The sequence below is a fragment of the Aethalodelphis obliquidens genome, unplaced genomic scaffold (genome assembly GCF_003676395.1).
Source record: "Aethalodelphis obliquidens isolate GAN/ISIS:26980383/991018 unplaced genomic scaffold, ASM367639v1 scaffold52, whole genome shotgun sequence".
NCBI lineage: Eukaryota > Metazoa > Chordata > Mammalia > Artiodactyla > Delphinidae > Aethalodelphis > Aethalodelphis obliquidens.
Genome location: NW_020837996.1, coordinates 4,062,543 through 4,075,046, shown reverse-complemented (window position 1 = coordinate 4,075,046; position 12,504 = coordinate 4,062,543).

The window sequence follows — 12,504 nt, the reverse complement described above, 5'->3', positions numbered from 1 at the left end:
ACAGGCCGAGCGGCGGTGTGCGGGCGAGCGTCCACTTCTCCGAGCTTCGTCGGTATTCGCCTCACCTCGAACCCCGGCTCGGGGCCCCGCGGAGGATCCGCGGTGCAGGTCAGTGCGTGCCGGCCGCCCGCAGTCCGGGTGCCCGCGGGATGGGGTGGACGTGGGAAGGGCACTCTAGGCTCAGAGGTCGCAGAGCAGCGCCAGGCAGAGTTGGGGAGTGAAAGGCCCCGCCTGGACGGGTACTTAGGCCGTCCCAAGTCAAACCCACCTAAGGAGTGGGAGGCACGGTGACCTCGAACTTCCTGGGACGCGAAGCCCACGCCCTCTCCCTCCCACAACCCACAAGCCACTGTCCTCTCTCTTTCTCTAGAGAGGCCCTGGGCGGGCCCCTCCGACAGGTTTGAGAGGATCTGGGCGCACTGCGCTCGGCGTCTGGGGAGCAAGTGTAGCGCACAACCCCGGGACACCCTCGCCCTTCTGGGTTGCGTGGGACCGCCGGTGGAGCGTGATGTCACGTGACTTCACTGCAGCCGTGGTGGCGTCACTAGACAGGAGGGGGCGGGGCGCCCGGAACGCCCAGGACCCCAAGCCCAGGTGTGAAAGCGGCATGGCCGAGTCCACCCGCTTTACCGCGGCTCAAAAGCTAGAAGTTTCGGGATCACGAGATCTGGAGCAGGTGGCCCCTTATAACAACGACAAACACACACTCGCAGCGTCCGTGAACATTTCATCTTGCTCGTTGATTTTTTCTCCTTTTATCATTCTCCCTTTCAGTCTTTTAAAAACTTTTCTTATTTTCTGGCCTCTCCATTTCTTTCTCCACAATATTCTGTTTCCTCCTCTGTTACTCTTGGTCTCTGTTACTATATCTTTTTAACTTTTCTTTACAGTTTTATGTTCCTCTGTATAGTTCGTTCTCTACTGCTTTCAGTTTTTCATCTTTCTTTGTCCTATCCTTTCTCCCATTTCCGACTCTCGCGTTCTGTCTCCTTACTTCCCTCCTCTCTTTTTGTCCTTGTTTTCCCCTTCTTGTCTTCCAAAATCTCTTTGCCTCTACCTCTCTCAGTCCCGGTCTCTGTCTCTCTCCTTCCCTCCTCCAGGCCGGGCTCCCCGGGTCTCCTTAAGGCTAAACCCTTCTGGGTTCGATCCCAGAGGCCCTGTAGCAGCCCCGCCAGCCTCATCGCCCTGCCTCCCTCGGGGCCTCGCGGCACCCTGCAGGCTCGGGTATATTGAGCGCCTTCGTTGCAGGCGGGCAGCGGTATTGTCTGCACTGCAGGCCTCTAGGAAGGGGAGGGAGTCTAAGAAAGAGCTGGAGCTGCAGCGTTTCTGCCCTCATCCCCACCTCCAAGCCCTGGGGACTCCCAGACACCTCAGAGAAGAACTAGGGTGACTCAGAGCTTCGGGTCTCTTCCTTGGGTGTTTTCCTGAAATGCTTCTATTTTCTCCGCTTAAAAAAAAAAAATCGTAGTAAACGCCGTCATCAGGATGGGAAAGGTTGGCCCTTCGGCTGGGGACTTGAATATCTGAAAACCAGAGCTACCGTCTTTGCCTTTGCTGAACAAGCAGGCCCCCGCCTCGGGCACTGGCATCGCTTTCTATTTTTCCTCGCTTTTATTCTATTCCTCCATAACAGGGCTTAGTGGTTTTTGTTTTTTTTCTAAATTATGTTTGTTGTTCTACCAGAGGGACCCTCGATTCTCGGGCCTTTTTGGGGAACGCACACACATCTTTTTCCCTCTCCGGTGCCTGCCTTTGCGCAAAAGGTCTCTGAACGAGAGGCCAGCCGGGCTGGGCTCTCAGGCAGGCCCGGGGACAGGGACCCAGTGCCGCTGCGGCCCTAGGGGAGAGGGGGCAGTTTTTCCCCAACCAGTGACTTCGCGGGCGTTTGCTCTCCCTGAGCGCTTTGTTCCAGCGAAGCCTTGCCCAGCCAGAGAACGGCTAGGGGTCTCTTCAAGTTAGGGGGGCTCAGCCCACTTGTGTGGGGCCGGGTGGCGACCGTCACCCAACCACGCGCACCCAGGGCAGTGTGGGCGCCCCCAACAGGTGGGAGGAATTGCTGAGCCAAGCCAGGGCTTTTAGCGCCTAACGCCCTCCTCCCGCTGTGCAAAGCCTGGAGGTCGCCGCCATTTCCACTGCGGCTGCGCCGGATGAGAGCCCGAGGACGCCCAGCTAAGGGACACAGCTCCCAGTCCCCACACCGGGAGGACTGTGAGGCACAGTCGCGGCGCGGAAATACCCGGACCAGGCACGCGCCCCTGAAGCTGAGTTTAGGACAACGGGAATCTGGAGTAGGCTGGGAGGCCCACATGGGCGCCTCCTTCTGGATCGTCTCCCAACATGAGGCCCCACCTCGGCGGAGGAAGCGCCTGAGGCTCTGGAGGTAGGCGGGTGAGTGTGGACGTTCAGCCAGGCCAACGTCCCCGGAGGGGATTGAGGACAAGAAGCAGCCGGCCTCTGGGCGAGGGCTGGAGACTTCGCCTCGTCGCCCTTCCCCGCGGCCTTCCGTAGTCTCGTTTGGAGAGTCTCTGAAGTTGCACCCATTTTACAGATGCCGGACAAGGAGGCACGAGGCAGCTTCGCGACCCAGGCGGACTGGTCGCGGGAGCTCTCCCCGAGCGCCGGTTGCTGGGCTCCACCCGCGGGCAGGGTGGGGGCGGGGGTTGGGCCCCAGGCGTCCGCAAAGACCGGCGAGGCTGCCCCGCCCAGGCACGCGGAGTTAGGCCGGAGCTCAGCTCCCTGGGATGCTCCGCAGCCGGTGGAGTCTGGGGTTGGGCGATGCAGTAGGGACCCGGGCGGGTCAGAGCCAGGGAGGGAGGGGGGTGGGAAGGGGAGGGAGGGAGGGAGAGAGAGAAAGGGAGAGAGAGAGAGAGAGAGAAACTCTGGGGCTGGCCGCTCGCTTCCCGAAAGAGGGAGTGATTCCCCTTCAGCAGCTCCCTGTACAACACCGACCGCGGACCGCGAGCTTTGCACGCAGTGTGTGGTTGACGATGACCCGCACCCAGTCTCTAAGGTTTGGATGCCCCTCCCCATTTTGCAGTTGAAAAAACTAAGGCTCAAGGAAGTCAGAAATTAGTTCTGGGTCGCGCATCGCCGGCGGACTGGCGCTCCCTCCCGAACACAGCGCTCTAATACTTGGGAAGACTTTTGGGAGGACTTTGCTTAGCAAAGGGATAGGGAGGGGGCCTAGGGGACACCTGCAGCCACCCTGACACCAGGCCCAGCGGTCACAGTGCGGCAGAAGGGCCTTCCTGCTCCGTCTTGCGTGGTGGACTCGGGCTCTGAGTTACAAGGGCGCCAGCGCCTATCGCCTCCCAGGCTTGCGAGCTTCCCCGCGTTTGCCGTCGGTGCAGGAGCGGCGAGACGAGATGAGGTCGCCCCCGCTCATCGGTAAGACCGGAGTCCACACTGCGCCCTTGGGCCGGGCAACCTCCGCCCGCCCGCCCGCCTGCCTCGGCAGTTCCTCGAGCAGTTGGGGCCTTGCGGCCCTCGTCTCGGACTTGAGGCCTAAGGACGCGCAGCCTGGCTCAGGAGGGTCCGGCCACCAACTGCGCCGTTTCAGCGGCCGGCCCTGGGCAGCAGCAGGCGGTGCGCATCTGTTCGCCGCGCAGCTAGGCGCTCCGGTTAGGGACCTCGGGATGTGGCCTCGGACTGCCCGCCGAGACCTCCAGGCCAAGGACCGGGCCTAGGTTGCGAGAGCGCTGAAGGGGACCTCCGCCAAAATCCCAGTCTCAGCCTCAGCGCAAACGCAAGCAGAACAAGGCCGGAGAAGGGCAGGCGTGGTGCAGGGGCCCGCATTCTGGAGAGCGAAGGTTTCTTAACACCGAAGGCGACTTTTCTTTTACGAAATCTTCCGACTCGCGGCGGCGAGGTCCCCCACGTTTCCAAGCATCTGCTCGGTTATGAGCGGTTCCTCTCAGCGAAGCCCCGACTCAGTAGCGCACTTTCTTGGTTCAGACACTCGCAAAATCCTCCTGGAATTGCCACAGTGATCCGTGCCGTCCCTCGTGCCACCCAGCCGGTGGTGGCACGGATTTCTCTGCTCCGTTTTGTCGCTCCCTTGCTGTGTGGCCCTGCGAACGTGGCTTTGGTTTCTGCATCTGTAAAATTAGGGCTACATAGTCATTAAGGAGTCTTCCAGAGAAAATGAAAAAAACCCATGGCTTATGGTACAGCTGATCTTCCGCTTATTATGAGAATAGAAGCATTTAAAATATACTTATGGATGAGGAATCTAATTAAACACCTAACTGCGTAGGGGTTTATTCATAGTTGTTGCTATTTTGGACGAAAGGGCAGGAATGGGGCAGGACCCCATTGAGGTCACTTCTCCTGCAGTCACTGAAGGTGGAGAGTTGGTGGAGAAGTCATCTGGGAAACTGGGCCTGGGTTGATCTGGTTAGAGGTTGCAGTATCCTGATGTTACCCTGAGATCCGTGGCCATATCTGCCTCTCACTTTAGTTGAAATGACTGGACAAAGTTGTTCTTGTAAGTGTCAGACTGGCTGCCAATTAATGAGTTACTTATTAAACGCTTTAAATATGCTCCCAACTGGTGTGGAGAGGAAGAAGAAAAACCATTATTTGAACAGAATATTTGTTCAGAGGTTTTCACACCCTCCACCATCCCACTGAATCCCCAAAAGAGTCTCGTGTTCCCATTCTAAATAAGGAAACTGGGGAGCAGAAAAGGCAGCTGACCTGCACAGGTTCAACCCGCGCCTTAACTGAGCTCCGACTCAAACTCCTAGTCTGCCGGCTGGGCTCCCTGTGTGTCCCCACCCAACCACAGATCGCAGACAGCAAAAGCTCCGCCGGCCGCGGGGTCCTTAGAGAAATTTGTGCTGACCCAGACTCCCCCGATCTTAAAGAAACCAAATCTTCAAATGGAGCAGACTCTTAGACTGGCTTTAAGAGCCTCCAGCCCCTGAGCAGCTCCCGTGGTGGCCCGCGCCCTGGAATGTACTGGCTTTGCTATCAAGCCCTATGGATGGATGGATTTATCTGGGACGCACTGAAACTCTCGAAAACTTGCAACCTGGGTCGGCAGCACATCCTTTGCCGCTTCATCCCCCATCCAGGAAAAAGCCACTCCCTCCTGCCGGCGTAGACCAGCCAGCAGAAACTCAGCCAGCAGGAGTGAGAAAGAGCAGTGCTCAAGGAAAAGACCAACCCTCTCAGGAAGGTCTGCCCTCAGGGGTAATAGTGGGCAAGGCCCGCTGAGACCCTGGGGCTAGAGAAGGTGGTGCTGGGCTCAGAGGGGCGCCAGTGAACAGCCAGTATGCTAAACAGTGCGCACTCGCATCTGCTGTCTGGGCCGCCACAGCTGGGACACTTTTGTTCTTCGGAAGTAGTGGGACTAAGGAGGAGGGGGTTGCGGAGAGCAGAGAGGAAACTCAACCCCGAGGAATCAGAGTGAGAGGGCCCTGGGAGGGGGTCCTGCTTATTATCAATCACCTGCAGTTTCAAGTTCGTTTGTTGGAGGAGCCCCTATGGGCAGGGATGGGTCTGTGCACCCAGTCCCCAGCTCCCAGTGGATCTGTAGCCCAGAGCCCAGGCTCTGGCCGCAAAGCAGTTACCATGTGTTGAGAGCATCTGCACAATCTTATGTAATCCTCACAAGGGCTATCTCGGAGGTAGGTACTATTGCAATCCCCATTTTACAGATGAGGAGACTGAGGCTCTGAGATGTGACACAATATCCCCAAGGCCATCTGACTTGAAAGGCCAGGACTTCAACCCAAGTGCACTGACTCTGCCTCATGGGTTTTTACCCATCGAGGCTCCTCAGACCTTCTTATTAGTAAAGCCAGTGTCCTTCTGTGACTGCCAGAGGGAATTCTGAATGGTTTGGAGATTATCATCCCCAAACAACTTCAGACACAAACCAGAACATCTTGGGTTGTATCTACAACATTATTGTTGTTGCTGCTGCTACCATTACTGTCCCCTGTTATTTCTCTTCTGAGACCCCTGAAGGTGGTTGGAAGGTGCTTGGCCTTGCGCTCTATCTAAGGGATTCAGGGGTCTTCTCCTGCCCTCTTCCCCAGCCCAAGCCCAGCTTCTGCTGGGCCCCATGATGCTCTGCTCTTATTGCAGAGCACCCAAGCTAACGAACAGGCTCTAGTGAGCCCCTGTGGGTACTGATGAGCCATGGTGGAGCCCTCAACCTCCAGACCCTTAGGATTTTCAGCTCAGGGCAGGAAGATAGTACTTAAACGCTGCTTGCCTCAAGGCCAGAATGCCCACAACATGAATGGAGTGTAAAGAGGCCTGGGTTAAAATCCAGCTTCACCACTCACCAGCTGTGTAGCCTTGGAAAAGTCACTTTGCCTCTCTGAGGCTTTGTGTCCTCATCTGTACTCTGTAAGGACAGATCTTCCTCACAGGGTTGTCGGAGGATTAAATGACAATCCTTTGTGCACTTCACCAGGAGCCTGACACACGATAAGCACTATGATACATTTACTGCTCTTATTAGTGGTAGATTAATTTTCACAAGATAAATTGTTCTGGTTCTCCTCATAGAGAGAAGGAAGCAAACCCAGAGAAGATGAGTAACTTGCTCACAGTCAGACAGTAAGTGGTAGAGCAGAAATTCAAACCCAGTTATGTCAGAGTTTACAGTCCCGATTTACCTCCGTCTGCACTGTCTCCGCCGTAGAGAATCTTCTAGAAATGGCTGTTGACTAGGCGTGGAAAATCTAGATTATTCTAAGTCAGTGGAACCAGGTGCTCTGTTGCCTTCTGGGGCTTCCATTTACTTTGGTTGCTGATGTGTGGCACACTGCCACTGCTAAGAACCTGTTTATTAAATAAAAATAATACTAAGTAGCATTTCTAGAACATCTGCTGTGGGCTAGACAGTGACGGTGGACCAGAGGTTTTACCCAAGTGATCGCATTTAACCCTTAAAACAATCCTAGGAAGTAGATCTCATTTTGAAGATGAGAAATTTGAAGTTTGGGGACTTTAAATAACATAGCAACACAGGGTATGAATTGGAATCTAGATGTTCTGACTCCAGAGAGGGGAAAACCTAATATGAGCTGAGCACTGTACTTGGGACATTATGTATATTTTCTCGCTCAGTCCTCTTAATCTTATAAAACAGTTTTTTTTTAATTTTTAAAAAATTTATTTATTTAATTTATTTATTTTGGGCTGCGCTGGGTCTTCGTTGCTGCGCGCGGGCTTTCTCTAGTTGCAGTGAGCGGGGGCTACTCTTCGTTGAGGTGCGTAGGCAGTGGCTTCTCTTATTGCAGAGCACGGGCTCTAGGCGCGCAGGCTTCAGTAGTTGTGGCACGCGGGTTCAGTAGTTATGGCTTGTGGGCTCTAGAGCATGGGCTCTAGAACGCAGGCTCTGTACTGTGGCACCCGGGCTTAGTTGCTCCGCGGCTTGTGGGATCTTCCCAGACCAGGGCTCGAACCCGTGTCCCCTGCATTGGCAGGCGGATTCTTAACCACTGCGCCACAGGGAAGCCCATAAAACAGTTTTGAAAGAAAACACTAAGCCTCGGCAACTTTAAAGTGTAATTTGCCCAAGTTTCCATAGATGTATGAAGACAACAGTTCTCCATCTACCAGCCCAGGGTGCTCCAATCTGCTTCCAAAGCTGAGCTCTTCAACCAAGGTTGGGGTAGCTCTGCAGAGACGGGGCAGACATGGTTATGGGAGGTGAGTTTGCACACAAAATGTGACTTCTCCCATGAGGAGGCCAGACCTACTTGATATCTCCTGGTCTCTCTGAGGGAGGGGAACATCAGTGATATTTAGTGAGAGGACAATGATGTGTCTGCAGGTAAGACGAACACAGATAAACCAGCGTTGAGATGGTCAGAAGGCGTGCAAGCCTGCTCTCTGCCTGCAAGCACGCAGGAAAGATCCTGGCCTCCCTCCCTCAGAGAGAGCCCAGGAAGTAACTCCTCTCCTTGCCTCCCTCCCGGCTGCACTACTGAAGTCCGTCCCCACCTACCTCCAGAAGGAGCTGCTTTTGATGAAGACCGCATGCCTGTTATACATTCATGTTCCAAAGGAGGAGAGGGTGGACATCTGTGTTACTCAGTTGCATCTAAGACTTGAAGATGAAGTAAGGTGGATTGTTTTGTTTGTCCTCAAATCCATCAGATGAAAAGCAGACCTTGAACCTGGAGTTACTGAATCCTGAAGGGCAGGGTGTGGGGTGACGTCTTGGATTTGTTCCCCCACAGAAGCCAGGTTTTGCCAGCCTGGCCATGCGCTGCAGCAGACGAGCTTCTGCTGGGCCCCAAGATGCTTAGCGCGCTGAGCGCTTAGTAGGTGGTTCAGTGAGTCCTGGTGACTGTCCGACCGACAGCTTGGTCTGCTCGGCTTGAGCTCTGCAGCTACCCGCCACGCTACCCTGTCGGGCTGTGCTTGGTAAGTAGAGGTCAGGGTCTGAGGCTTCTCTGCAGGCGGGTTGCTTGGGCTCCCTGAAGAGAAGACTGAACCTGCACTCTGTATAGTTTAAAAATGATTTGTCAATGGCGACAATTTACAAAAATATATTTCTGTTGCGGCATCTTCCAATCGCTGGGATTTATGGCTTCATCTCTCGGATTTGAAAGCACACCCGCACGCTCTGGCAAATGAGAAAATGTATGAACAATTTGTTGGCTTTTTTTTTTTTATCAAGTTTCCCCAAATATGTAAACTCTGAGAGCACCTTATTCTTTTTAAATGATCATTCATTTGTCTCCAGACTCTATCTTTTGGCACAATTTATTATTCTCTATTTCAAAAAACTTAAATGCATTTCGCATATTAGCACGTAACTCTTGTTCCTGTCTCCTCAGTTGTGGAAAGGGCTGGATTGCTTTTATAAAGAAAAAAATGGCTAATAAAATTGGCCTCAGCACCATTGCTCTGCAATTCTTATGAACAGTAAAGTGGTACTTACCGTCATTGATGTTAAAAGCTATTTCTAAATTATGTGCCATTTATTATCTCTAGTGTCCAAAGTAAGTTTAAATGATGCTTATAATTCATGTTTTACCAAATTTCCTTTTCCCCCCGAGGATACCTCTGATTAACTTATGCACATTAAAGCGCTTTTTAAATTCTTCTTTTATTGCCATTATGCTCTGAAAATCTCAGCGATTCTCAAAAATGGGTAATAAACTTGAGATAAAATGCTGCAGTTTTAGATCAATGCTGACATATCACTGTGGTGATTTCTACAGAGCTAAAGTGATAATGCTTCGTATTTACGGAATATATACTAGGTTATTACTACAGTATTACCATTTTGTTCTAAGATGAAATGAGTAATTTACCAATTTATTAAACAGTTACATTTAAGTATTGCTTAGGACATTACCACCCCAATCTGTTTACTTAGCTTGAAGAGTTACCATTAAGATACCCTGTTTATTTAGGTAAAATTTGTAATCATCATGCCTTCCATTAACCAGCTTATTTTTCTGCAAGGCTAATTGTCTGGAAATGAGTTTCTTCTTATTTACTGTGCTACATTCTGCTTAGCTGGCTGAAAACATCACCCCAGCAAGAAGTGCTAGGGAAATTAATAATACATACAGAGAACAATTTTAATTAGTATAATACCAAATATTAATAAAAGATTTATGACACCATTCTAACAGAAGAGATCTTAACAGCTTGGGGCTCAATTTATCAGGAGAGGGCGACCGTGGTGCGACCTTTTGTGGGAGGCCAGTTTGGGTGATTCTCAAGAGCTTCTGGGGCTCCTGGGAGCACGGGCTGGAGGTGAGAGGCTCTGCCTCTAGAAGGGGTTTGCTGGGTGCTGAATAGAGAGTTCACACCAAGGAAGGAAAATTGGGGACATAGATGTAGACTGCCAATTCTAACTCAAAAGATACCAAGCTTTCTGCAAAGCAGGAGAGGAACACAGGCCAGTCTGAGGCCCCCCTGAGGCATTTCCAGAGGCACCACTGGTCTTCAGTCCCAGATGAGAACAGGACTTTGAGAGTCTGGACTGCTGTTAACTCAGGAGCCTTGGGGACAATGGATCGACATGGAACTGGGGAAAGAATGCATATTCACTGAGTATTTATTATGCGCCATTTGCTTACACACATCTATTTTAATCTGCACAGCGGAGAGCTAGCACTATCCTCATTCTGCAGGTCAGGAAGTGAGAAGCCCTTGGAAGGGTAAGGCCCTTGCCTGAGGTTACGCAGCTAGTGAGTGGAGCAGAATTTGAGCCCAAGTCTGTGGAAACCTCAGAGCATTGTCTCCTGCAAGGCAGTACCGATGTGAAGAGAAAACAAGCAACCCCATTATTGACCTGCACCCTTGTCCATGATGTCAGGCCAAGTAGGCACTCAGACAAGCATTTTGATGCTTCCATTCTCATCTGGATGGGTTGGTGCATTCCCATCCTTCCACTGTCCTGCTTGTCCCAAAGGTGTAACATTCTTTCTTTATGTGTCCATCTTCCTTCTGTGACATGAACTCACAAGGGCAGGGTCATTTCTTACCTTCTTTAGATCCTTGGTGCCTGGCACAGAGTAGGCCCTTTTTAAAAGATTTAAAAGACCAAGGAACAAGGAAGTGAAAAGGAAAGACAAATACAGCTTCTGTTTGCAGTGTTCTGGAGAAAAACTGACCCTACATAGATACATTTTGTTTGTAGGAAGTCATCCCCCTCCCCGCCACCAAGCCCACACAACCCTGGCTGAAGTATAAGGTTATTATTATTGCCATCTTTTCTAGCCCCCAAGGGCCAGGTCTTAGGAGCAGCAGGAATCCTTTGTACCGTGAGCTGATTTTTTCCTGACATGTGTAATAAAAACTGACCAAGCCAGTTACTTTCTCAATTTCTCTCCAATTTGAGAAACTCCATATCGTGAGGCACTTGAGGGCTGATGACTCTTTTATCCTCCTCTTGATTAAAAGGTAAAAGAAAGAAACAAAACTAACAAAAGTTCTTGGACTGAAGATCTCCAGGATATGTGGCAAAATGGCCGGGCTGCTTCTTGAAGAACAAAAGTAGTGCCTGTGACCAGGGCCACCTTTGCTGCTCTCTGAACACCTTGCTCTTCCCGACTGTGCCCTCCGAGAAGGAATTTTAGTCCTTCAGGGGATGAATGGATAAACAAATTGTGGTCTGTACATACAATGGAATATTATTCAGCCGTAAAAAGTAAGGAAGTAACCATACCTACATACAACTGGGATGAGCCTCAAAGACATGATGCTAAGTGAAAGAAGCCAGGCACAAAAGGCCACATATTGTATGATTCCATTTACATGAAATGTCCAGAAAAGGTAAACCCGTAGAGACAGAAGAGAGATGAATAATCCTAGGGGACAAGGTAAGGGAGGAATTTGGGGTGTTTTTCTGGGGTGATGAAAACGTTTTGAAACTAAGATCTGGTGGTTGCACAACATGGTGGATACACTAAATGCCACTGAATTGTACATACTAAAACAGCTAATTATATGTTATGTGAATTTCACCTCAATTTTTTAAAAAGGCATTTTAGGAATACTAGCATAAGTGTCCAAAGCTACATACACCTGGGTGTTCACACCAGTGGCTATAAGAAGGAAAAATTGGAGATAACAGTCTGTCCAACATTTAGAGATTGGTCTCATAAAATAAAACCATTCATACAATGGAATGAAAAGTAACCATCCAAAAGAATGGGAGTGGGACGTCAGGACTTGGGAGCTGCTCTGCGGTGCTAGGAACAATGGCTTTCGGTGTAACGGAGCTGTTATGTGGAGAGGCTAAGCTTTTTTTATTTTATTTTATTTATTTTTTATGTTTTTCGGTACAGTGTTGTGGCCTCTCCCGTTGCAGAGCACAGGGTCTGGACGCGCAGGCTCAGCAGCCATGGCTCACGGGCCCAGCCGCTCCGCGGCATGTGGGATCTTCCCGGACCGGGGCACAAACCCGTGTCCCCTGCATCGGCAGGTGGACTCTCAACCACTGCGCCACCAGGGAAGCCCCAAGCTTCTTTTTTTAGATGCAAAGAAAAGTTCCAAAACATATGGGAAAATGTTTGCTGGAAAATGACTTGGTTAAAACCTGACAATCTTACCCAGCATCCTGCAGGCTGATGAATACTAATGAAGCTATGAATGTCACTGACTGATGAAGAGCTTCATTTTAAATGAGGAGTCACTGTCTGCCTATTGAAAGAGGCCAGTTTGCTATGAAGTTCCTAAGATGTAAACATTCTGGCTAGTGCCATGAGATTTATTTGTCTGTTGTCTGAAAAACTGGTGATCAGGAAAAGCTCTTCATTTTATGGACACAGAAAGAAAACAAAACTCAAGACAGATTATGTTTTTTTAATTTTGCAATTGCATTTGTGAATAGATTTCTGAGCCAACATCGAATCTAGATGAATGCATCCTTATGGTTCAAGCCATTTCTGTTTAATCACGTCACTGCCCTAGAGTCATAACCTGTTAGCCAGTATATTATTGATACTTTCTAACTCTGAAACTGTTTTAAATGGAAAATTCCTTTTCCGTTATCCAGACTTGTAATTAAAT